This window comes from Narcine bancroftii, chromosome 7 (assembly GCF_036971445.1).
Source record: "Narcine bancroftii isolate sNarBan1 chromosome 7, sNarBan1.hap1, whole genome shotgun sequence".
In the NCBI taxonomy this organism is placed as follows: Eukaryota; Metazoa; Chordata; class Chondrichthyes; order Torpediniformes; family Narcinidae; genus Narcine; species Narcine bancroftii.
This window is the reverse complement of record NC_091475.1, coordinates 158,823,403-158,848,540: the sequence shown is the minus strand read 5'-3', so window position 1 is coordinate 158,848,540 and position 25,138 is coordinate 158,823,403. Positions and strand designations below refer to the sequence as shown.

Here is a 25,138-nt window from a genome sequence, read left to right as displayed (position 1 = left end):
GTTCACAAGGTCAGAAGTAGAAATGCCAGCTAACATTTCCATGAAGTTCAATTTCATTCACACCTTAAGCAAACAAGATGCCTTTATGTGGCAAGAGCGAGACAACAATTGTGCCTGTTTAATAAATGACAAATCACAGCAGAGCCAGTAAGTGCCAGACAATGCACCTCTCCAACAAGAGAGAATTTAACTCTCACTAAATTCCACACCACTACATACTACATATTACCTTTCAGCAAAAACTCAACTAGATCAGCCAAGAAAATACGCTGGCAACAAGAACAGATCAGAGACTGAATATCCTACAGTGAATAACTCACTATTATCATCTGCAAGACACAAGTCAGGATTATGGATACTGTCCAGTTGCATAAAACAAGCTCAACATCATTCAGCACAATGCAGTCTGTTTGATAGGTACCCCATCCAGCACCAAAACATTAATTCCCTTCACCACTAGTGCATAGTGGATACAGTGTGTGACATCTATAAAATGTATCATGTTATAGGTCTGCATCTGAAATCTGCTGCCCCTACAGAGCAGGAACTATTACCAATTGCAAGTTGCTCCCCATACTGTCCTGACTTGACAATAGATCTGCTTTCATTTATTTTCACTGGGAGTATTGTCACCAGAGGGAATTCAATGGTTCAAAAGTATGTCTCATCACCGTCTTCTCCAAGGCAATTAGAGAGTGACAAAAATGTTACATGTTTTGCAGCAATGGCCAAATCCTGAAAAATGAATAAACAGAGAATATTGGTAGGCTATCAAAATGGACAGACGCAATGTAATTTAATGTTGAGAAATGAGGCAAATGGAGCAAAGGTCAAGATGTTTGAAATGGGAAAGTTCTACAGAATGTGCTGGAACAAAGGGACTCAAGGGCATGAGAATGAACATCTTTGAATGTGACAGGGCATGTCGCAAGTGTGGTTAGTGATGCATGTGGAATTCTGTGGTGACAAGATAGATGTACAGAGGAAAAAAGCAGGGTTTACAAGGGCAGACATGGACAGAAAAGGACAGGACTCCATTTGCACCAATGCTACACATATCCTATTTGATTTTCCATTTCATTGTCATCAACTTGCCCTCAATTCTGCCACTCTCTTGTACACTGGAGCAATTTACAGTAGCCAATCAATCTTTTAGATGTGAGAAAAACACATTCACTTGGAGAAGGTTCATGCTCCACTCAGCGGAACAGGTGGTAAAATAGAACCTGGGTTACTGGAACTATGAATCTGTTCTCGCTGCTACACTGTATCAACCAATTAGTGAGGGCTGACAACAATAACACTTCTCTTTTTAATTAAACAACAATAAAATTGGTAATGGGGAAAGTATCTTGGACAATTGAAAAGATAATTTCAGATGCAGAGTTCATAACATTTCAGTTGTTACCAATATAAAAGATTCAACATTGACTTATAAATTAGTCAAATGGATATTCTCGCCTCTTCTGTGAATCATTAAATGGCTTACAGTTGCTGCCTTCAATGTTTCCAACACTGTGACAAAAGGAGGGCAAAAGCAGCACTACACAACTTGCTGATCACTCAAAATATTTTCTTTCTTAATAAAAACAGAATACAAAAAATTGTAGTACAGTTAAAAGGGCATAGAATAGAAACAATAGCTCTAGCAGACAAGGTGAGAGAAAATCCGTAGAGGTACTACAGACATATTAACAGAAAAAAAAGTAATTAGGAACAAAATAGATTTACTTAAAGGAGTGGTAATGTATTTTGAGAGCTACAGGAGATGGATGAGTCTTAAATGAATACTTGTCATCAGGATTTACTGTGTGGAAGGACATGAAAGCTCAGGGATTGTGGCAAATTGCTGTCTTGGACCATATCCAAATTACAAAAGAACAAATAGAGGAGGTGTTAGCAGTCTTAAAGCATATTAAGGTAGATAAATCCCCAGGACCTAATCAAGTGTCTCCTTCGACATTGTGGAAAGGATTTGTAGGAGCCCTGACAGAGATATTTGAATCATAGCTAAGCCATGGGTGAGATACCGGAAGACATGAAGCGAGCTAATGTTATACTTCGAATTAAGAAGGACTGCAACACCAAGCAGTGGAACTACAGGCTGGTGAACCTGAATTCTGTGGAGAGTAAACTATTGTTGGAGATTTTGAGGGATACCTTTAATTTGGTTCAGCAAGGACTGATGAGGGAAAGTCAGCTTGCCTTTGTGGCTGGGAAAACAATATTCACACATTTGGTTCAGTTATTGAAGAGGTCGCCAAGAGGATTGTCAAAGGCAGGCAGCGGATATTTTCTATATGGAGTTCCATACGGCAGGCTGTTCTGAAAGCTGAGATCATCTGGGATTCAGGGTGAGCTGGTCAGTTGAATACGAACTAGCTTGATGGTAGGATTCAGATGGTGGTTGTGGAGAATTGTTATTCTGATTTGAGGCCTGTTACCAGTGTGTGGCACAGGGATCAGTGTTAATTCCACTGTGGTGTTTCTTCTATATTAACAACTTGGATGAGAATGCAGTTAATACAGGTACACGAACCTTTATCCGGAACCCTTGGGGGACAGTGTGTTCCGAATTTTGAATCTTTCCAGATTTCGGAAAGCCCACCCGAATTGTGCTGCCGTATCCACCCCCTTTCAGTTGCCTGGCTGCTTCCCCCAAGCACTGGCCCCTCGGCCGCCTCCCCCAAGCGCCGGTCCCTCAGCCGCCTCCCCCAAGTGCTGGCCGCCTCTCTCCCCACATACAAGATTTTGAAGCTTTCCAGATTTTAGAAATCTGGATAAAGGATTGTGTACCTGAATGGTAAGTAAACTTACAATTGATACCATCATTGCTAGTATAGTGGACGTAAGCTTTCCATTAGGATCTTGATCACCTGGAGAAGTGAGCCAAGGAATGGCAGATAAATTTAACTCAGATAAATTATTAACTCAGGTTGTATATTTTGCTAAATCAAACCAGGCTAGGACTTCCACAGTAAATTGTGGGGCCGGGTAATATTCTGGAACAGAGAGACTCTGAGGTACATATTTCCCTGAAAATGGTAACTCCAGTCGATAGATGATGTTTAGTATGCTTGCCATCATCAATCAGGGCACTGGATACAGGAGTTAGTACATCATTTTACAATCATACAGGACATGGATGAGTCCGCACTTCGAAGATGTGTACAGTTCTGGTTTCCCGATAGTGGGGAAAATGTCATAAACCTGAAAAGAGTGAAGAAAAGATTCACAAGGATATTGCTGGGAGTGGAGTGCTTAAGTTGTAACGGGAGGCTGGATAGGTCTGGAGCTTTCTCCCTGGAGTGTAAGAGACTGAAGGTGATCTTGTAGAGATATGTAAAGTTATGAGGATAAATAATCATTGTGGTTTTCCTAATGTACAGAGTCTAAAAGTAGAAGGAATAGATTTAAGCAGAGAGGAGAAAGATTTAAAAAGGACCCAAGGGACATCTTTTACATACAAAGGGTGGTAGATGTGTGGAATAAGCTACACGAAGAGAGCTCGAGGCAGGTAAAATTGTAATGGTCAAAAGAAATTTAGAAAGGAAAATAGATAAGGAAGGCTCGGAGGAACTGCAGGCATATAGGATTAGGTTCGGAAGCAACTTGGTCAGAATGGACCCACTTGGTTGAAGGGACAAAATTCATGGTGTAAAATTCTATGGCTCCATGGGAACATGCTGGAAACACTCAGTAACGTGAGTGGAAAGACAGAGAAAGCTAAAGTTTCAGTCCAAGTTTCTTTGTCAGAACATATTTGTGGATGCTGTGCTATAAGATCCGGCATGGACTTCAGGAGTGAAGCATCCTCTTCTTATAAATCTTCACAACGTGACCAAAGGATTCTGCCAGTAGAACCTGTGATAGATGAGCTTGCAGGGCTGCCACGAAGGGCAATTCTGATTTAGTATGCTGGAAGCAGTAAACAAAAGTAACTCACTTTCAGTAAATCTGGGACCATTTTGATTTCCTTTGAATCCTCATTACTCAAGGAAAGATAGATATCTGCTACAATCTCTCCTTGTAGCACATTCATGCATCACAGGAAACAATGTTGTAAATCTTTGCTACCCTTCGAGAATGGAACTCGTATTCTGATGATCATGAGAATATAATTATAATCGCATGAATACAGATGCACCAAAAATATTTCTGGCTGCACCCAACCAGGTACATAAGATACCCCAACTACAACAGTATCAATTAAATTACCACAATTCCTTTGTAGATTGTGAATTAAGTTTATTTTTGAGAATAAAAGGATTTGCTGAGAGTGTGTGGAGAAGGGTGCAAGGGTCCTTGTCAATCATTTAAGGACTCTTACTTGTACACTTTAGTGATTTTCTTTTTGTTCCTTCTGTATTGGACGGTCAATTTATTGAGAGTTCTTTATTTGTGGACGTTTTACTCTGTGTACAGTTTAATTTTTTGCACTACTAGTAGGTGGTAATTCTCCCACGGCCACAGGAAAAGAATCTCAGGGTTGTATGTGATGGCATGCATGTACTCTTACAATAAATATAAATCTGATATCTATGCTTTTAGTTTCCTATTCAAGCAATCTATTCATGAGCCTTTTTGCCTTTGCACCTCCTCTCAAATTCTCATAAGACCCACTTCTGGATTATGGTTTTGTCCTCCATTCACTCCATTTGCTGATACCAGATTTTTTTCAACAGGCCACTTGAAAAACCACAACATGTTTCCCCCAACATTAAAACATATGACTGTTTGGGGTCAAGAATAGTACTGAGGGAGGAGGTGTAAGTGCAACTGCAGCATTTCTTGTGCTTACAGGTTTAGTTATCAAGGTGGGAAGATATGAGTGAACAAGGAGCAACCCTTGCGATAAGCAGAGAGGGGAGGGGGAGGTGGTGGTATCTCATTGTAGGTGGTGCGAATTGCAGAGAATGATGTTTTGGATGTTAAGGCTGGTGGGGTGGTGGGTACACTAGATTTCAGCATCGTCAATCTTGTTTACCTCTCGTTTCCTGTATCCTTTCTGCAATAGGTCAGATGATTAAATTCAACTGCTTTTACATTTGATATGAAGTACTGACAAAGATTTATGAATGAATAGTACTGTTTTCTTGCTGATGTTTGCATAGAATTTCTATAGTGACTTATGTATTGAGATCCTTCCATTGTGTACCTACAATACAGTGTATGTATACTTTTGCACAGCTTTTTAAAGTGCCGGTGTGAGCAAATGCTGCAACTCTTACTAACATTTATCAAGGTTTACTTGCATTACATTGTCAGACATTCAACAGTCCATTCTTGTCAGATAATAAAGAGTCAATGTCATATTTTAGAGATCCAGGATGAATAGAATCACATTCAAGATTCACAAACAAAACCTGTAGTGGTCATTTAATCCTTCACATTCAACAAAAATGATAGCCAGGCAGTTAAAATTGCCCATGGCACACACAACCTCTACCCAAAGGTTTAAATTCGCTTCTGCTCTCTTGAAATGGTCAAAGGCATTTGGCTAGAAGAAGGGGCGGTCATTTTTTAATTGTTCAGATCCCACCAGCATCATACTACATGTTTAATGGAAACCTAGTCAGAATTTTGCTATGTTATCAGGCCAATGTTCTGGACAAACATGTCCATGTCAGATTCTGAATATTGTCCAATCTTCATTGAGGAGCCAGGAGTAGAGGCAATCTTAGCAATTTAACAGATTGCTGGTGTGCCTGCTCCAATGGTCCTCAGAAATTATTTCCTGCACCTTCCTGCCTGCAAACTCGCGATCAGATCCCAGTGGAAGGTTTTGAGCCACCGCAGGTGAGACTGCTTAATCTTATACACACTTCTCCAGATAGCTTGCTGCCTGCTCAGATCCAGCATCCTGCTAATTTTTTGAAATATAATGCTTATCTAATCATTTGTTAAATCACCTGGGTTTTTAAAAAGAAACTCCAACTGCTTTATTGCAGCTTTACTGCCCAGAGAGAAGATCCTTGGGGAATGGCTCTGTTATAACTGGACATAATTAAAAACCAATGGATTGCAAACTAGAATATCCATACACAATTGATAAAGGCATGAAACTGCTAATAGAGTTCCTTTCCATGACAAAAAAAGTGATTACTTGAATTTATTCCACAAATATTAATATATCAGCATTCACCTGATTCTTATAAAATTAATTCCTCCTATATTCAAATGACATCAACCTTAGCGATGACATCCCAAGCAAAACAAAGCTGAATAAATTACATATAAAGATAAAAGAATGTTCAGATTTAGATTTCAAGACAGTCATTTCCTTCAAAACAAGACTGAAACCTGCCTATTTTTTCCACATATGGGAATAAACTAAAAAATTACCAAGTGACGAAAGCAAACTTGGGAAATGAATTGATACTGCATAAAATGAAAGCACGCCATTATTAACATTTGTCTGAAATCTCATGGAAAATAGAAAAAAAAAGTCTTCAGTTAAATTTGATTTGTGACAACCTTGAAAGTTCAGGAACACCTCATCAATTCTGGATACAATGGGTAATCACATCAACAGAGAATATTCAGTGACTGGCTGCAGTGATGAATAAATGCTAAAAAGGATATTTAAAGTGTTTCTACCTCTGAATACAAAACTGCAACAGACAGGAATTCCCTTGCATAATTGTTAAAGTAGTTTCCTTTGGATGATTAAAAAAAACTATGTATGACACAGAAACTTTAGCTGTTTGATTTTGATTTCTTCCCCAGGGTTTTTATGGTGAACTATGGGCTCAAGATAAAATATGATTCGAAGGAAGAGCTTGGATGGATGTCATAAAGACAAATTAGAGAGAGAGAGTAATATTCTTAACTTGAAAAGGAACGCTAATTTCATGCAGCTTATTGTGAAAAGATGGTCCAAGAATTTTGAAATAGCTACAAAATATTGATCAATTTTCCTCTTATCTGCACAAGAACAGCATCTCTACCTTTCAAGGCTTTCATGAAATTATCAGTAAAAATAATTAATATTGTGCATATTTTTAATGCACTGATAACTGTTAATGATGACCAAACAATTTTATTTGTTTAGAAGAAGAAAAAAAAACATTTGTAGAGCCTCTTTTTTTTTTGTAGGTATTGCTTTGGGAGATAGTAAAATGAAAAATGTTTAAACATACAATTTGCTTGACTTTACCTTCCTGTTTTCTCTTCTCTCTCTTTATCCCAGTTGATCTATGCTGCTTGTCCTGTACTAACTTGACATTAAATGTACCCATTCCAACTCATCCTCCTTTGCAATCAGTTATCGGTTAGCAAACTACATTTTTTGTCCCATCATTCATCAATATCCCAAGTGCCTTGCTGCACTCACTATTCAAGTATATAATTACATACCCAGCAATTTATAGGACAAGTATACTTCAGCTGATGTAGATGGAAAATACATGGCTAACCAGCTATTCCATGGGATGTCCTGCTCAAGCAAATTGTAGTCACTTTTCTTTACCCACTCCAGATTAAAGATGTGGCAGAGCATAAATGACATCGTGTCATAGTGTGCTACAAAACCAAATGGGTTGGAGTGGGAGAGAGTAAAGCTTCACTCCCAGATAAACTCAATAATTTATACAGCCAATTTGACCACCAGAATAAGGAAGAGACACTGAGCACCAGCCCCACCCCCCCCCCCATGTCTGTTGATGATCCTCTACTGTCAGTATCCAACGATGATCAGTGGGCCGCCTTCAGGGGAGTGATTCCAAGGAAAGTATCCAATCCATACAGAGTACCCAGCCGAGAACCGAAAAACTGTGCTGACCAGCTTGACAATGTATTCACAGATATCTTCAACATTTCACTATGACAGGGCTTGGTACCCACCTGCTTCAAGCAGAACTCAATCATTCCTGTACCCAAAAAGAGTGTGGTAACTTGTCTAAATGACTACCCACTGGAGGTTCTCACACCCACAGTGATGGTGTTTTTAGAGGGTGATGCTGAAGCATTTCAGATCCTATCTCAATGGTGACATAGATTCATTCCAATTTGTCAACCGCAGCAACAGGACTATGACAGATGCCATCTCATTGGCTGTAGTCAAAGCCCTGGAACAGCTGGACAGCAAATATGTATACAACATTATGCTCTTTATTGACTACAGTTCAAAGCCTGTGAGGCCCAGGCATTCAACATCTTGATTTCCTCAAATCTGATAAGCAGACCTCGAAGCCTTTATACCCCATCTGTGTAATGGAATCCTGGATTTCCTAACCTCCAGACCACAATCGGTGAGATTTGGTAGGAACCTCTTGAGTACAGTTTTTTTTTGTTCCCTACTGATAAGTGGAAATTCTGCCTGGCTCACAGGAAAAAGAATATCAGGGTTGAAAGTGATATCATATATGTACTCTGACAATAAATCTAACTTTAAACTTTGCAATAACTTCATGCTGAGTTGTAGAATTGGTTGCAGTTCCATTTCAAAAGCTTGCTTGTACATTTAGCAATTATTTGAGAGAGTGGTTTTAACTATATTGTATTGGATCATTTTTTTAAGATTAAAATATACCATTTAAATACATTTTATTTTTTTCTAATTATAATAATTTTTTACAATTTCACTCAGGATCAAAGTTGTGTGTACTTATTTAAATCTTATGTAGCTATTGATCTATGATTTTCTACTCACATTGCTTGTTGTTCCTTATCTAGCCAAGAATGAGCCCAGAAACAGGCAACAATGTCAATGAAGAAAGGAAAATACAGACAGTGATCTTTATTGGAACTCAATGGTCATCTACCAGAAAATATAACTCTACCTAGCTCCATGGAGTTGCCAGAGTATATTTTTTTGCCAACATCGATAATTTAACTTCAAATTTCCAGAATCTCCAGCATGTCACTTTCATTTATAAACAAAATGATGAATGGAAGAGATTCTCTTGCAACTTCTGACATTTATTCTGTTCCATGGCAAGTTATAAACAGAGCCTTACATCCATTAATCATCACAAGACATTATGTTCTTAAAACCAGCAGTGGCCTCATTTGTTTTGGAACCCACTTAGGAAATAAGAATGTGGCTAACTGATTTTTTTTTAAAGGCACACTGCCTATAATTGCTGTCCAGACTGGTCATTCACTCAAATTCAGTTCCTCTGGATCTGTAAGGCTAATCTCTGGGGTAGAGGATCCTGGAATTGTACAAGAAGGATTTGGGTGTTGTTAGGTCTGCTTTGTTCATGAATGAGTGAGACAAACACCAGACTGAGTCGAAATCAGGGTTCTTTGTTCTTTATTACCGGATTGTAACACTTGCGACTAACAATGTTAGTCGGAGAATGCATTCTGCCGTTATCAGCAAAATGATGATTTTTTATACCCTTGGATACGTGCTTAGAACATCATCATATCATTACTTGTCCAATGACTAAAACTGTTGCTATCCTTTCCCTGCTAGCTTCCTGCCTCTCAATCCATCAATGTCTCTCTTATCTTGTAAGTACAAGGATGCATTCACATCTTGTTACAGCCCTGCACAGGGTAACTCCTTACACATTCCCATCTCATGATGTTTTACCTAACAGGAGTACAAGGACACCTCCCCTTCTTGTTACAGCCCTGCACAGGGTAACTCCTTACACATTCCCATCTCATGATGTTTTACCTTACAGTGTCAGAAGGGCCTCAGGTGATACAATAGAATGGTGCAAATGCACCAGAATAAACCAATTGACAAACCTCCACTGAATGCCTCTGACAACAACCAAATCACCCTTATTTTGCTGTTTGAATAACTTTTCAAAGTTTCTCAATGTTGATGTCAGTTTTTGATTTTCAGAAACAATTAAAAAACAATTATGAAGGATTTCAAAGTTTTTAAAAATATGATTTTCAAAGGATAGAAGATTACAAAATATTTAAATACACATAAACAATAATCATATAATATATTGTTATATTTCCTTCTTTATGCCTCAGAATTACCATTCAAATAGGCTCTCAAATTCTACATCAGTTTCCCCGCTCCAAGGCTGGGGATACTCAGTCATCTCATATTCCACCTGAAGCAGTCCAGCTGGGGAAATTGCCTACAGAGATTAACCAGTAAATTTATGACTTCCAAGTTCGCATGGAGATTCTGGAATTTACTCCATGCAGAACCAATAATAAAACCCGGCAAAGTCAATGTTATATTTTGGTGATTGGATAGTCAAAAATCATTTGTGCAGAAAATCATTAACAAAGAATCAATGTGATTGTCACAGATATTTTATTTTAAATTAAGGCTCTCATTGGGTTATCTTGGTCAGCAATCATATTTTGAACTACAAAATGAGGCTGGTTTGATTACTGTATGGCAAATGAATATAAAAGGATGAACTTGGATTATTTTTATATAATTTTGATGATCTTTCTCATTAATTTAAACAGCAATCTATAGCAGCCATTCTCAACAATTTTTAGCTATGCTTCCCCTAGGATGCTGTTCAAAGTTTATGGACCCCCTTTTCTGTGAAGCAGTCAAATTTTGGTTTACTCCATACTCCTCTCCTATTGATTACAAAAAGACCATAAAAATATATATATATGTTGCATGAGGTGGTTGATGTACAGCAGAGGTTCTCAACCTTTTTCTTTCCATTGAAATGCGACTTTAAGATTTTGCCTATGTCATAGGTGCTCTGTGATTAGTTAGGGATTGCTTAAAGTGGTATCTGGGTGAAAAGAAAAAGTTTGAAAACCACTGTTTTAATCGGATTCATAACTCCAAAGGAAATGGGCCAATGACAATTTTTCTCAAGCAAAATATTTCAGTAACAATTGGGTCTTGAGCAGTGATTCTCAACCTTCCCTTCCCACTCACATACCATCTTAAGCAATCCCTTATTAATCACAGAGCACCAGTGGCATGGGGATTACTTAAAGTGGCATGTGAGTAGAAAGAAAAAGGTTGTGAACCACTGATCTACAGAATTAAATATATCTTGTCAGGGAAAATATTGATTAACTTTAATTTACAGTCATGATGAGGCACCATCTGCATTTAACTGAAACAAGATATAGTAAAACCTTGCTAGGATGTGTTAGTTGGGGTCTAAGATTTCATACCGCGTTACAGCTGAGTCATGGAATAGATGCATCTATCTCATGATTCAGAAAGCAGAAAAACAGAATTTAACCCACCCGAATTGTGCTGCCGTATCCACCCCCACCCCATTCCAGTCACGCTGCCGTCTCCCCTTCATCCTCGCCCACTCAACTCGTCCTGCCAAACTCCCTCCCTCGCCCGCCCAACATGCGCTGCCGGTCTCCCCCCTCACCCGCCCGCCTCATGCTGCCGGTCTCCCCCTCTCGCCCATCATGAGCCAATTTTTGAGTCTGGCATGCTAAAATCAATGTTTGGGGTCCACAGACGCCAGCGCTATAAGCGATTCCGCAGATTAACTAATCGTGTTCTAACGAGGTTTCACTGTAGTATCAAACTCAAACCATATACAGTAATTGATAAAGGTTGGGTGGAAAGTCAGAAGCTTGAGCTAATTATAAAAAAAACAAAATTAATATAAAAGGTATATTAAAACTAACCAGATAATATGAATATTTAAAAGAAGTAATATGAGTTTTATATGTATTTAAAAAGGAGAAGCATTAATGATCAAAGTTGATCCGATAGAAAGTAAAGGACATTAGTAATAAGAAACAAGAATATAGTTAATAAATTAAAAAGATATTTTGCATCATCTTCATTCGGGAAGACGCAAGTTACATCCAAGAAGTTGTTTAAAATTGGAAATTAGAAGAGAAGAAGGTTCAACGGAAATTTACAAACACAACGGAAGTGGGCGTGAGGAAATAGTTAAAAGTATGGTTGATGAGACTCAGGACAAGGTGGACTTGGGTATTGCATTAGTTGATGAGACCCTTTTTATTTTCCTATGTTCTTTTAATTCAGAGAAGATTCCTTAGATTGGAAAACAATGAATACAACTCCTTTATTCAACAAGCCAAGGAGACAAACAGCAAGAAACTACTTGCTGCAGTTATAACTAATTATTACTTACTACTTGTTGGCTTGACATCATCATCGAGATACTGTCAAAAATTATTGTTAAAGATCTTATAGCGGAGCATTCAGAATAAATAAACCAGGTAAATTCAGCACAGTTTTGTGAAAGGAAGTCATTTGGACAGGATGAGAAGTTGTCGTGATCTAAGATCCAAGGAAAGCTAAAATAATGTTACTATATATATCTGAGGGAGCTGAATACTGAAGTTGGGAGGCAATGCTTCAATTATACAAAGCCTTGGTGAGACCACATAAAGGGCATTGTGTGGTCTCCTTATGAAAAGGAGGATATAGATGCATTGAGAGGGTGCACTGAACCTTGGCTGAGTATGTTAATTTTTTTTAAGTAATTTTGGAATGGCTAGAGTGATATTTAATGGTAGTTGGAAGAGTGAAGGAATTGATTTGACCTTGTATGATCCTAAGGGATCTTGATATTGGGAGGATATTGTCTTTTCTGGGAGAACCAAGAACTTGGGGTTACTGCTTTAAAATAAGGGATTGCCCACTTGAAAACAGAAATCATGCCATTTTTTTTTTTGCAACTCTTTTCTTGAAAGGGAAGTGGACACCGAGCATGATCTCCCAAGCAGAGTAGATTGGTAATGGATAAGTAAGGGGGTGAAAGGCAAATTCACGGGCAGGGAAAACAACAATCAGATCAGCCGTGATATTAAATAGGGAAGCATGTTGAGAGGGAAACTGCTCTATTCCTGCAACTAATTTAAATGTTGCCCTTTCATGCAAAAGCAGGAAGTCATCAGGCCAGTTGTACTCATTGGAGCATTTATCTGCAGGTGCAAAGTTACTACTGCTGGCATGAATTCTAAGAATTCTTCAATTGTTCCCCAAATCGTTGACTTGTGTGCAACTGTCAATTATATCACACGACTTCCAACAGCAGTAGGTAGAATTTAGAACAGCCAATTCTTCTTTTATGATCTTGAATCTATCAAGTTCTGACTGTTATATTTTCTTGCAGAGATCTTCAATCAGACCTTGGGAAGTGATGTTAAGTGGAAGTGATGTAGTCATATTAGCAAAGAAAGGTTCAAGTTAGATTACAATGTTGTTTTCCTAGTGATAATAAGGTTGACTCATAAGGTTTATGGTGTGAGTAATAAAAGCAATAATCTGAACACAAAATTATTTGTCAATTTATACTTTTCAACAGGTTAACTGGATAATACAGAGGTAAAATGACTCCTATTGAATGCTTTTGACCCACGATTCATCAGATTAACAGAAATACACATGAAATAATTTAATACTGATCCTTAAACAAATATAAAATGTATTGCTTCTAAGTCAGCTTCAATATCTGCCAAGACATTTCCCTCCATATGCATTAGCATTAATATAGCATTTCAATTTTCCTTGAAATTAACAGCATTCTTTACATTCTGTTATAATTATTTCTGAATGGGCTAACTGCAGTATTAAAATTTCAAAATAAATGACTGGCCAGAGGGTGGAGAGAGCATAAAGTGAGAATTTTCAGAGCAGGAAGGAATATCAAAAAGATATTGTGGTGAGGGGGGTGGGGGAGAAGAGAGGGAGAAAGAGACTGAATAAATATACTGTATATGAACAATAAATACATGGAAATACATCAACAATGAGCTCTGGAAAACAGATAGGAACATTGAAGAAATAAAGGATTACAAATAATTGTTGAGTTTGAAGGTATTAATATCTTAGTTATTTCAAATGAGATCGGGATAGAGAATGTGCTTGCTGTGGAATAATTATTAGGCAGACCATACAATTCAACCACTATTATTTGACTTTGAAAGGATAGAGCAATGATTCACCTGATTCATATAGAACTGAAAAAAGAATTGCATTACTTTGGTATATATTCCCTTGAGCATTGCAGATTGCAGGCAAAATAATGAAGGTATTTAATGCAGCACTTAATCTAACAGAAAAACACAAAGCAATGGCTCCTTAATCTTAAAAAAGAACCAACACCATTCAGGAGTGAGATCTGGAAATATCTTAAACCACAAAGGGAAGTGAATGCTAGTTAGAATTTTCAAGACAGTGGATTTAACTTCATGAGGAACTCACAGGATATGGATTAAAGGTGGTGCACAGATCAATTATGGTTGCAATAAGCGGAAGAATAAACCTGAGAGTATGAAAGACTTATGTTTATTCCTCTATTCAGCAGGTAACATATGTCTTCAACCTCCACCTGTGACAAAAATCAAAGCAGCAATCTTGTGGCAAAGCTGAGTCATCCAAGATGGCAACATCATGCTTCATTATCAGTGAAATAACATTTCTAAACACCATCACAACCAACATCACCCATTCAAAAACCTTTGTAAGATGCAGGTATTACTTTAAGTGTCATGTTCATCAAATTACATTCAAGTTGAGTTGCTTGCCATTTTTCATCATTGATATCCTGTGATTTATGGGATTATTCAATAAAAATCTCAGAATGTGAGACAATGTTTTATTTGTTTCTGCGTTACCACATGGCAACTTACTGTCATCTTTGTTTCCACTCATTAGGAAATGTCATTGGTCCAAATTACAGATCTGACATTCCTTGTGATATTTAATCTTTGTGAAGTCCATTGAATTATTGTTTTTCCCTAAAATGACAGGACTTTCAATGAATAAGAATTGGAGTCATTCACTCAAGATCAATCCAATCAGATTTAATCTGAAAGAGAGCTGTACTCACCAGAATCATTCCAAAGGAAAACATTCAACAATCTGAATATCTCATTCCCAAAGGCATCTAAAAGGAAAAGTAAAATACTGTTTTGAGGATCATGATGTTTTATGGTTAGAAGTCATCATTACATCATGTTAAAAGTCAACCATCTCAGTTTCCAATGTTTGAGCACATATTAGCCCAAAGTATAGGATTGATACCCAATTGAACATATTATCACCAACTTAATTATTTTAATAAAATATTTTTTCTTAAATCATAAAACACAAAAATATCCTCAAGTGGGAAAGACACACAGTTCTAATTGTGAAATATCTTATAGACCACTGACTTTAATGGTTATTATGTACAAATGAGATATGGAAATATGGTTTGCAAAACCATAGTTTGGTAAGTCAAGTGCTCATGAATGCAGAAAGCTGCAGAAGGTAGTAAACACAGTAAGTTAGATCACAGGGTCAAACCTCCCATCTATTGAAGACATTGATGCGAGATGGTGCCTCAAGAAGGAAGTCAACATCACAAAGGACCCCTAACACCCTGGCCTCAACCTCTTTTCGCTGCTACCTTTGTGCAGAAGGTACAGAAACCTGAAAACCAGCACCTCTTGGTTCAAGAACCATTTATTTCCAACAGCTATCAGGGTCCTGAACCTTTCCTTGTCATACAAATCATGGACTGTTCTGAGAACACGAGGATTGTCTGCATAATTGCAAAGACACTTTTTTTCTTGCACTTGAATAATTGTGAATATTTATTATCAATCTATTATTGGTATTTATTCTCTCTTTTTAATTCAAATAACATATATTGTTGTAGTTTTATGAAGTACCTGTTTGGCTGCAACAAGTAAGAATTTTATGCCTAGGTACATTGCACAAGTTTACATGTTAATTCTTGCTTTAAGGGCCCAGTAAGCATAGGTGCATTTAAATCAAGCTCAACTTGGGAGTCTTTTGCCATTTATCCAATGACTCGACTGCATTGCAATGAAAAGTATTTGTTGCTGTCAATTGTACTTTTGCAAACACCAGATTTCAGTGCTGCAGCTGGAATTGTATTTACATTTGGAAATCTTCAAGATTCAATATTAAAATTTATTGTCATGTAATAAAAAGTGTCGTAGTACACAAATTGCCCTTTGTCTGCCGTAAGGAAGACAGATTGCCAATGGCAGAAATTGCCTGAAGTGCCTCTTACAGTCAAAGAGAAGCAAAAGATAGTTCCCCCAGAGTCAGCATCTGTGGATTCACCTCCAGCACTCCCACAGCCTCCACAGCGAATCAGAGACCAGTCCAAACCATTGACAACCCAAACTCCAGATCCAAACCTCCGATACAATTAGGAACCATTCAGCACCCTCAGCACCCTCTCACATCTTGGTTCCAATAGCTGGTACCTGTTCAATCAGTTTTGAGCCAGCAATCTGCAGTCCCTTGGCCTCAGTTTCCATCAGCCCACAGCCTGCGCGGGATCCTCGCTTCAAGTCATCAAAGGTCCTGCCACCTATGTGGGTCCTTGAGCCATAGAACACCCCCCCCTCCCATTGGTCCACTGCAGTGATCACCATCCCATGGGTGGTCTCCTCTGCTTTTCTTTCTCAATGGGGGTGGTCTCCCCATTTTCTGGTGCCCTGCATGAGTCTTCCGCTTCCATGGAGTCTGCAACCCCTCATGGCTGCTGCCAATCAGAGGCGCCGCCAATCTGGATACAGTCCCCATGGATGCGGGATTTTGAATAAAACCAACGTTGGCTCCATTTACAGTCTGATTAAAGCCTGTACAGAGCCAACAGCAGTCGGACTGGGAGTTTGGACCCCTTGGGAGTGCTGTGTCTCCACTCCCCATTCTTAGCCGGTCCATACCAGCGACAGCACTGCCATTGAAGCAGCTCCAGAAGTGTCACCATTTTCAGTATTTTTGGTGCATCTAGTGTGTTCTATCATTTATTGATATCAAAGAGAGTGAACTATATTGTGATAGAGCTCAGAGGGAAACTAAGATGGATTGTACACTTCAAGATATAAAATGCCTTTATTGTCATGTAATAGTACAGAATATGTAATATTACATAATATTGCTTTTTCTTTGTTCTGCATTATTTGCTGTAAGGGAGAAAGAGAAGCAAAAGAGAATCCCTTCAGAGTCAATGCTCCCACAACCTCTGCAGCCAATGGCAGTCCAAACTCCACATCCAAACCTCTGACACACCAGTAAGCACTTCTTGCCATCAACATGCATCCCAGCCTAGTGTACGTCCTTCAGCCACAAATTACCTGCAGCCTACAGTCCATGTGAATCTGCTAACCACAATCACCCTCAGCCTGTGTGGACCCCCTCCCCCCCCCCAGCCTTTGAGCACCTCACTGGTCCACCAATCTGTAGGTTCATCTCCTCTACTTCTTTTTCTCAATAGGGGGGTGTTCTCCCTGTTTCTGGTGCCCTGTGCCAGTCTGTGGCTACCCTGAGTCTGCAAGCACTTGTAGCCGTTGCCGAACACAGGCTCCACAATCTTGGGCACAAACCCATGGTTGCAGGATTTTAAAATAAAACACCATTGTCTCGTTTAACGTTATTTAAAGCCTGTATGGAGCCATCAACATTAGGAATAGGTGGTTGAACCCTTTGAGGCAGCATTGTGTCTCTGCTCTCTGCTGTTCCGGGCCCAAACCAATGGCAGCGCTGTCATCACCTTCAGTTACTTGTGGCAGAATATTGTGGCGAATGGTTCAGCCATGTCTTTGACACTCAAATGAAGGTGTTATTGTGGTTCAAAAGCCTCTTCCTCCAATTAAATGTTTAATTGCCCATTTGTAATCAGATGCCATGACAGAGCTTCAAACTGAAGAACGACCACATGCTTTCATAACTTTCCTACATTCGTGCTTCTGCTTTTTCCTACATTGAAATAATCGCCAGATAAACCATTCATTCACTGCCTACAGATCTGTCTACTTAACATGCCCATTTAAAATGTTTGTATATACCTTCATACTGCTAACAAACTGTTGATGGTTCCTTGACTTTGACCTTTATATCGGATATTGATAGAGATATTGATAGAGATGGCGCCTCACAGTTCGGCGGGCAGCAACCTCCTTTGAAGAAGACCGCAGAGCCCACCTCACTGATAAAAGACAAAGGAGGAAAAACCCAACACCCAACCCCAACCCACCAATTTTCCCCTGCAACCGCTGCAACCGTGTCTGCCTGTCCCGCATCGGACTTGTCAGCCACAAACGAGCCTGCAGCTGACGTGGACTTTTACCCCCTCCATAAATCTTCGTCCGCGAAGCCAAGCCAAAGAGAGAAGAGAGTGATAGAGATGGTGTTTACATTCTGTACAGGATTCAACCAGTATCCCATCCAAAAAGAACCATGACCATTTATAACTCTCCCTTCTCCAATAGAATGCAACCAACTACTTATTTCATCCGAAGACTACTCACTAATTTTATTTTTTATTTTTTAATTTATACATACAGGATGGTAACACGTCCTTCCGGCCCACAAGCCCGTGCTGCCCAATCCCACAATTAACCTACAAACCCTATATGTTTTGAAGGGTGGGAGGAAACTAGAACACTTGGAGGAAACCCATGCAGACACGGAGAGAATGTATAAGCTTTGAACAGACAGCATTGGATTTGAATCCAAGTTGCTGATGCTGCATGTAATGCGGTGGCGCTAACTTCTACGCTCTCTGTGCAGACATGATTTATTTTTGTGCAGCATCTCCTCAATATGATCAACTAATTTGGTAATCTTCAACTAAACGGCTGAGAGAGAAACCACAGAGTACTAATTTCTTAGATTTTGCTTCCAAATAATATATTTTTTTTTAATTTAAATTTTTGGAAAAAAATAAATAAATTTAGACACATAGCACAGTCACAGCCCATTTTGGCCCTCAAGTCCATACCACCCAATTTATACCCAAATAACATGTCCCTGGTATGTTTTAAACGGTGGGAGGAAACCAGAGCCCCCGGGGAAAATCCACACAGACAAGGCGAAAACATACAAACTCCTTACAGACAGCACGCGATTCAAATCCTGGTCCCAATCGTTGGCATGGTAAAGGTATTGTGCTAACCATTATACCAACCATGCCACCTGAAAAATTGCCCAAGACAGGCAACCGTGTCACCTGTGACACAAAAATATGTCTATGATGTATGTACTTTGCTTTTGGTGATCAAAATGTTGAGACAATCTGAGAAACTGTCCAAAGATGCTGGACAATCAGGACTCCAATTATGCTCTTCCAGCAAGAACAAGAGTAGAAATTGTATCAGTAACTCATTTGAGTTCCTATCACCAACAAGTCACTGAGCAAGATGTCAATCACATGGACTTCTCATTTCACCCAAGGATCTCATATTTTCTGAGTCACAACTTTGGTTTGGGAAATTAATGAAACAAATGGACACGTCATATTTCTGCAGTAGATGTTCATGATCTGAGTTTTCATTTTGAGTCTAAAACGCCATGCAATGAAATTGCACTTTTCCATCAACTGTGGAATAGGGGTGGCTCAAAAACAGTCACTAAAATATTCCTCATGCTGTTCGAAATCAAGCTGGGCACAAAGTGCTAAAAACAGAAATGCTGCAGGTACTCAGCAGATCTCACAGTGTCCTTAAGAGGTAAAGATATATAATGTTTCATGCATATATAACTAACGTTTCATGTTTGAGCCCAGTACAAAGTGCATATAGGATGCTGTACTTAGAGTGTAATGTACTGGTGAGAAGACTATGCTAGCTTCAAGACAGGAATATGTGTAAGTCAACTTGAGTTGGTTTGGCACATTTAGCATTCAAAGAGCCATACAGCTCAGAATACATCTTTAGCATGCTATCTATTTATCATGTACCCATTTACACTAATTTTTATGTATTCTTACCACTTTCCCATCAACTCCCCCCAGATTTAACCACTCACCCACTAACTCGGGGCAAGTTACAGCAGCAAATTAATCTATCAACTTGCTTCTGTTTGGGATATGGAACACCAGAGCAAACCTTTGTGCTCATAATGAGCAAGTTCGACATAGATTGAACCAGAGGTCAAGAGCAAACCTGACTGTGCCCCAAAGGGTAATGCATTCTCCACAACAACTTGTTTCAGTTGATGCTTACTTCAAAAGATTTTGTTAAAAATGTAAAGTTTAATTTTCATAAGATGTGGCATCCATTCATGATCCAATACAATATAGTTAAAACCACTCTCTCTCTCTATCACAATTTAAAGATTTAAGGTGTTTGGATGGTCCAAAGATGCGCTCTCTGGTTTCTGGACTTCAATATTCGATTCCTATGTTTATTATTTACATCAGTAAATCTTTTTTAGAGGGAGACGTTTGATTATATGTTTTTATTTTCCTTATTTACTTTTTTTTAGGAAATTAGATAAAGATGTGTTTAACTGTGAATTGTAAACATAGATCATATCAGAATCAGAATTTATCGTCAAGAACAAGTCATGAAATATGGGGTTTGGCAGCAGCATCACAGAGAAAACACAGATATTATAACCATCTTATGTCAATTATTATGAAAAAAATTATAAGAACAATAAGTGCATAAACAGTAAGGCTGTGTCTTTGGTTCATTGGTAATTCAGGAATCTGATGGCACCGGGGAAGGAGCTGTCTTTGTGCTATTGAGTCCTCGTCTTTAGGCTCCTGTACCTACCATTTCCCTGATGGTAACAGAGTGAAGAGAGCATGACCAGGGTGGTGAGGGTCTTTGATAATAGAGGGATGACTGGAGTACCAAAGAGTATTGCAGAGAACAGAATGCACTGTTTTGAACTCTCACAACCTCAGACCAGTTATGCCCCCAGGACCTCCAGTCTGTTTGATGGTTCCAGTACCTCTTGAACAACTGTCCTATTTCGACATTTCACAACTAATTAACTGGAAAATAAGGAGCAAATACCAGATATAACCCTTCTCTCTTCTGTGGCAGCCTGCTGCTAGGTCTGTTTGTACTGCAGGTACAATTGCAGGCAAAGGAGTACATTATGAAATCACACGAGTCTTAATCCACTTTTTTTGAACAGACACTGGAACAGAACTTTCCCAGAGTCAACACACGTATTTCTTAATCACGGGTGAAAATAAATACATCACTCACTAATGTTGCTCAATAATGCGTCACAATCATTTATATATTTGTTTATTGTGTGTGTGTGTGTGTGTGTGTGTGTGTGTGTGTGTGTGTGTGTGTGTGTGTGTGTGTGTGTGTGTGTGTGTGTGTGTGTGTGTGTGTGTGTGTGTTCTCCATATGTATTATCTGTCTGTGTGTTATATCTATTTTTGTGTTGTATGATTTTGAACGAAAAGTATGGCAGTGTCTTTGGTTCATTGATTATTCGGGCATCTGATGACAGCGAGTAAGAAGCTGTCCTTGGGCCATTGTGTGTTTGTCTTTAAGATCCTGTACCTTTTTCCCGAAGGTAGCAGGGTGAAGAGGGTGTGGCCTGGGTGCTTGGGTCTTTGAGGATAGAGGCTTTTTTTAAAGACACCGCCTCATGTAGATGTCCTCAATGGAGTGCCTGCGACGTGGCAGGCAGAGCTAACAACCCTCTGGACTTTAAGTTAAGACAGAGAAGGGAAAAAGATTAAAAAATAAATATTCAAGAGGAAACTTGGTTAGAACTTTGTCAGGATTGTATGACGAACACAATTAATCTCCAGTCTCTTCTGGTACAATAAAATTTTTTACGTCAACTATATCTTACTCCACAGAAATTAAATGGATTAAATTCTAATTTTTCAGATAAATGTTTTAGATGCAATAAAGAAATAGGTACTTTTCTACATTCTATGTGCAAATGTGCAAAATTAAAAACCTTTTGGACAGAATTGAGTTTATTTTTTGAAAGAGTTACAAAAATTAAGTTTCCACAAGATCTAAATTTGTTTTTTACTTGGAAATATTTTTGGTACAGAATTGAAATTGAAATTAAATAAAAATCAAAAAGAATGTTTAAAAATAGCTCTAATGGTAGCTAGAAAATGTGTGGCAGTAAGTTGGAAATCAGATGTGTATTTGAGAATGGGCAGATGGCATAATGAAATAGGTAGTTGTATACCACTTGAGAAAATTACATATAATTTACATAACAAATTTGAAATTAAAAAAATGGGAAACATATTTACAAATTGTGGGAATCAAGTTGTAATCACCCAACTTGAGTCTTCTGACTTCTAAAATTAAGATATGTTAGATTTTATTTGATAGTTTTAGTAAGTTTTTATAAATATTATCCAGATGTTTTCTTTCTTCTTTCTTTTTTTCCTTCTTTTCTACTGTTTTTTTTTGGGGGAGGGGGGAGAATGGGAGAAGGAAATTTAAAAAAAAAAATCATTATATATTAATTTTTCACTATTTTCAAATAAGGAATTTATCAGTTTTTTTAATGCATATGTAAAATTAAATATTTTTTTTCCAAAAAAAACCTTCATGACTTTATTATTGACCTGAGAGTTGGCACCTCCACACCAGGCAGTGATGCAACCAGCCAGAATGCTCTCCACAGTACACCTGCAGAAGTTTACGAGAGTCTTCGATGACATACCAAAACTTATCGGACACCTCATAAAGTAATTGCTGCCAAACCTTCCTTGTGACTGCATCAACATGGAAGCTCCAGGACAGATCCTCGTAGGTGCTGACTCCCCAGAAGTGAAGTTCTTGATGTTCTCCACTATGAAGTCCTCGATAAGGACTGGGTCGTGTTCCTCTGACTTCCTCCTGAAGTCTACAATCATCTCCTTGGTTTTGCTGATATTGAGTGCAAGGATGTTTTCATTACACAATTCAACCTGATCTATCTCCCTCCTGTACACTTCCTCATGGTGGTTTGTGATTTACTGACAACTGTGGTGTGATCTGCAAACACGTAGAAATCATTGTATTTGTGCCGAGCCACATGGTCATGGGTATATAATGAGTAGGGCAATGGGCTAAGCACGCATCCTTGGGATGCACCTGATAATCAATGAGGAGGAGACATTGTTTCAAATTTGTAATGACTTTGGTCTTCCCATGAGAAAGTCAAGGATCCAGTTGCAGAGTGGGGTACAGAGACTTAGAATTTGTAGCTTTTTGACCAGCACTGAGGGAATAATGGTATTGAAAGCCGAGCTGTAGTCGATGAAGAGCAGCAGTATGTGTGAATTGCTCTTTTCAACGTGATCCAGAGTTGAGTGGAGAGCCAGCGATATTGTATCTGCTGTGGATTGATTGTGACGATAGGCAAATTACAGTGGGTCCAGATCTTTGCTTAGGTATGTATTAATTCTGGCCATGACCAGTCTCTCAAAGCATTTAATCACAGTAGAAGTTAGTGCTACTGGGCGGTGGTCATTGAGGCAGCTCATACCACTCTTTTTGGGTACTGGGATGATTGATACCCGTTGAAGCAGGTGGGAACCTCTTACTCTAGCAATGAGAGGTGAAAATATTCATGAACATTCTGGCTAGTTGGTTGGTGCAGATTTTCAGTACCTTGCCAGGCACACAATCAGGGCCTGACGCCTTGCGAGGGTTCACCCTCTGATGTCGAACTCAAAGACAGATATGGTTAGAAGAGAAAGAGGGACCTGAGAGGTAATTATTTTTTATAATAAAGTGGTGGGCATATGGAACACACTGCCAGAGGAAGTGGTAGAGAAGGATAGAATTAAAAGTTGTAACAGGCTTTTAGATAAGTACATAGATAAGGAGGGGTTTAGGACCATATAAACCAAACACAGGCAATGACACTCACTTAGGTAGTCAACTTGGTTGTCTATTTTTATGCTGTAGAAATCTATGAGGGATTTACCCCAGTAATTGACAATGTCCATACAATTATTTCACTCTATGTGTACAATATGCTTTCAATGCATTTTGAAATGTTAGTGACTTAGCAAACCCTCTATATTTCTTATCTTAATGATGTACATCAATCTGCCATTATCGGAAGGGAAATGAAACCATTGGCTAGTTTCATGCTTGAAATAAAATCTCATTTTAATCTGTGTGCCTGACTTAGATCGCCATGAAATTGTAATGTGTAAATTACAATAATAATGCGTTTGTGCTCATATACATGTGGGTCAAAAGGACCAATTTTTGTCAAGAAAGTACTTTTGAGCAGAAACTTTAGAAAATAGAGACAGGGTTAAATATGAATACCCAATAAACGCTCTTGAGTTGTGGTGAAGGAAAATATATTTGAAAATGTGGCATATACTGTTTCACAATCAAGCATTGTATTTGTGTGATGGAAAAGAATTAAATACAAGGGAGATAACAAGGGCTGTTAATTTGCAATTATTTAATAAGTTTGCTTTTAACATCATTATAATTGTTAATTGCTACCAATCAATCTTACTGGTTTAGCCATTGCAAATTCCAAGTCTTGTTCCTTCAGGTTCTGAATTTCAAAAAGTCAATGTTTTCATTACTTCACCTCAACTTTGTTCTCCTTACATTATTTCTCATAGTGTGACTGATTTGAGATTGAAATACCCCCATCAACTCATTTCATTTTTCTCTAAAGTCTAATTCTGTTCTCAAACCACATTGGTTAAGGTCATTCCTGTTTCTATCCAAGTCAATTAGGTGTAAGATGGCCCGTTTGTTCATTGCACCAGATCAACATAGAATAATACAGTATTCTATGGCCCTTCAGAATGTTGTGCCAACCCATATATTCCTTCATTTAAAAAAAAGTACTAAATGCTTCCTTCCCCAAAAGCCTCTATTTTTCTTTCATCCATTTGTCTAAGAGACTCATAAATGACCCCAATGTTTCAGTCTCCACCACCATGCACAGCAAAGCATTCCATGCACCTACAATTCTGCATTAAAAAAACTTATCCCTGATGTCTCCTCTAGCCTTTCCTTCCTTAACTTTGTCCATATGTCCTCTGGTATTTGTTGATCATACTCTGGGAAACAGATGCTGGCTATCCACCTAATCTATGCCTCTCATAATCTTGTAGACCTCTATCAAGTCTCCTCTCATTCTTCTACACTCCAAAAAGAAAAAGACCCAGCTCTGCTAATCTTGCATCATACAACTTATTTTCCAATACAGGCAACAACATGGTAAATCTCCTGTGCACCCTCTCCATAGCTTCCACATCTTTCCTATAATGAGGCGACTAGAAGTGAACTCCAAGTGTGGTCTCACCAGAGATTTGTAGATGTGCAACATGACCCCTCTACTCCTGAACTCAATCCCCCTATTAAGAAAACCCAGCATCCCATAGGCCTTCTTAACTATCCTATCAACCTGTGCAGCAACCTTGAGGGATGTATGGATTTGAACCCCAAGGTCCCTCTGTTCATTCACACTCTTAAGTAATTAACCATTAACCCTGTACTCAACCTTCTGGTTTGTCCT

General features: G+C 38.6%; 1 long non-coding RNA gene across 1 annotated transcript in view; it reads right to left on the bottom strand.

Annotated features, from left to right (window-relative positions):
• The window catches only part of LOC138740063 (uncharacterized), a 695,594-nt gene that overhangs the window by 206,250 nt on the left and 464,206 nt on the right, over nt 1-25,138 (bottom strand). Inside the window, exon 4 of the long non-coding RNA XR_011342642.1 lies at nt 14,736-14,792. This is a non-coding gene — a long non-coding RNA (uncharacterized lncRNA). The remainder of the gene's footprint in view (nt 1-14,735; nt 14,793-25,138) is intronic.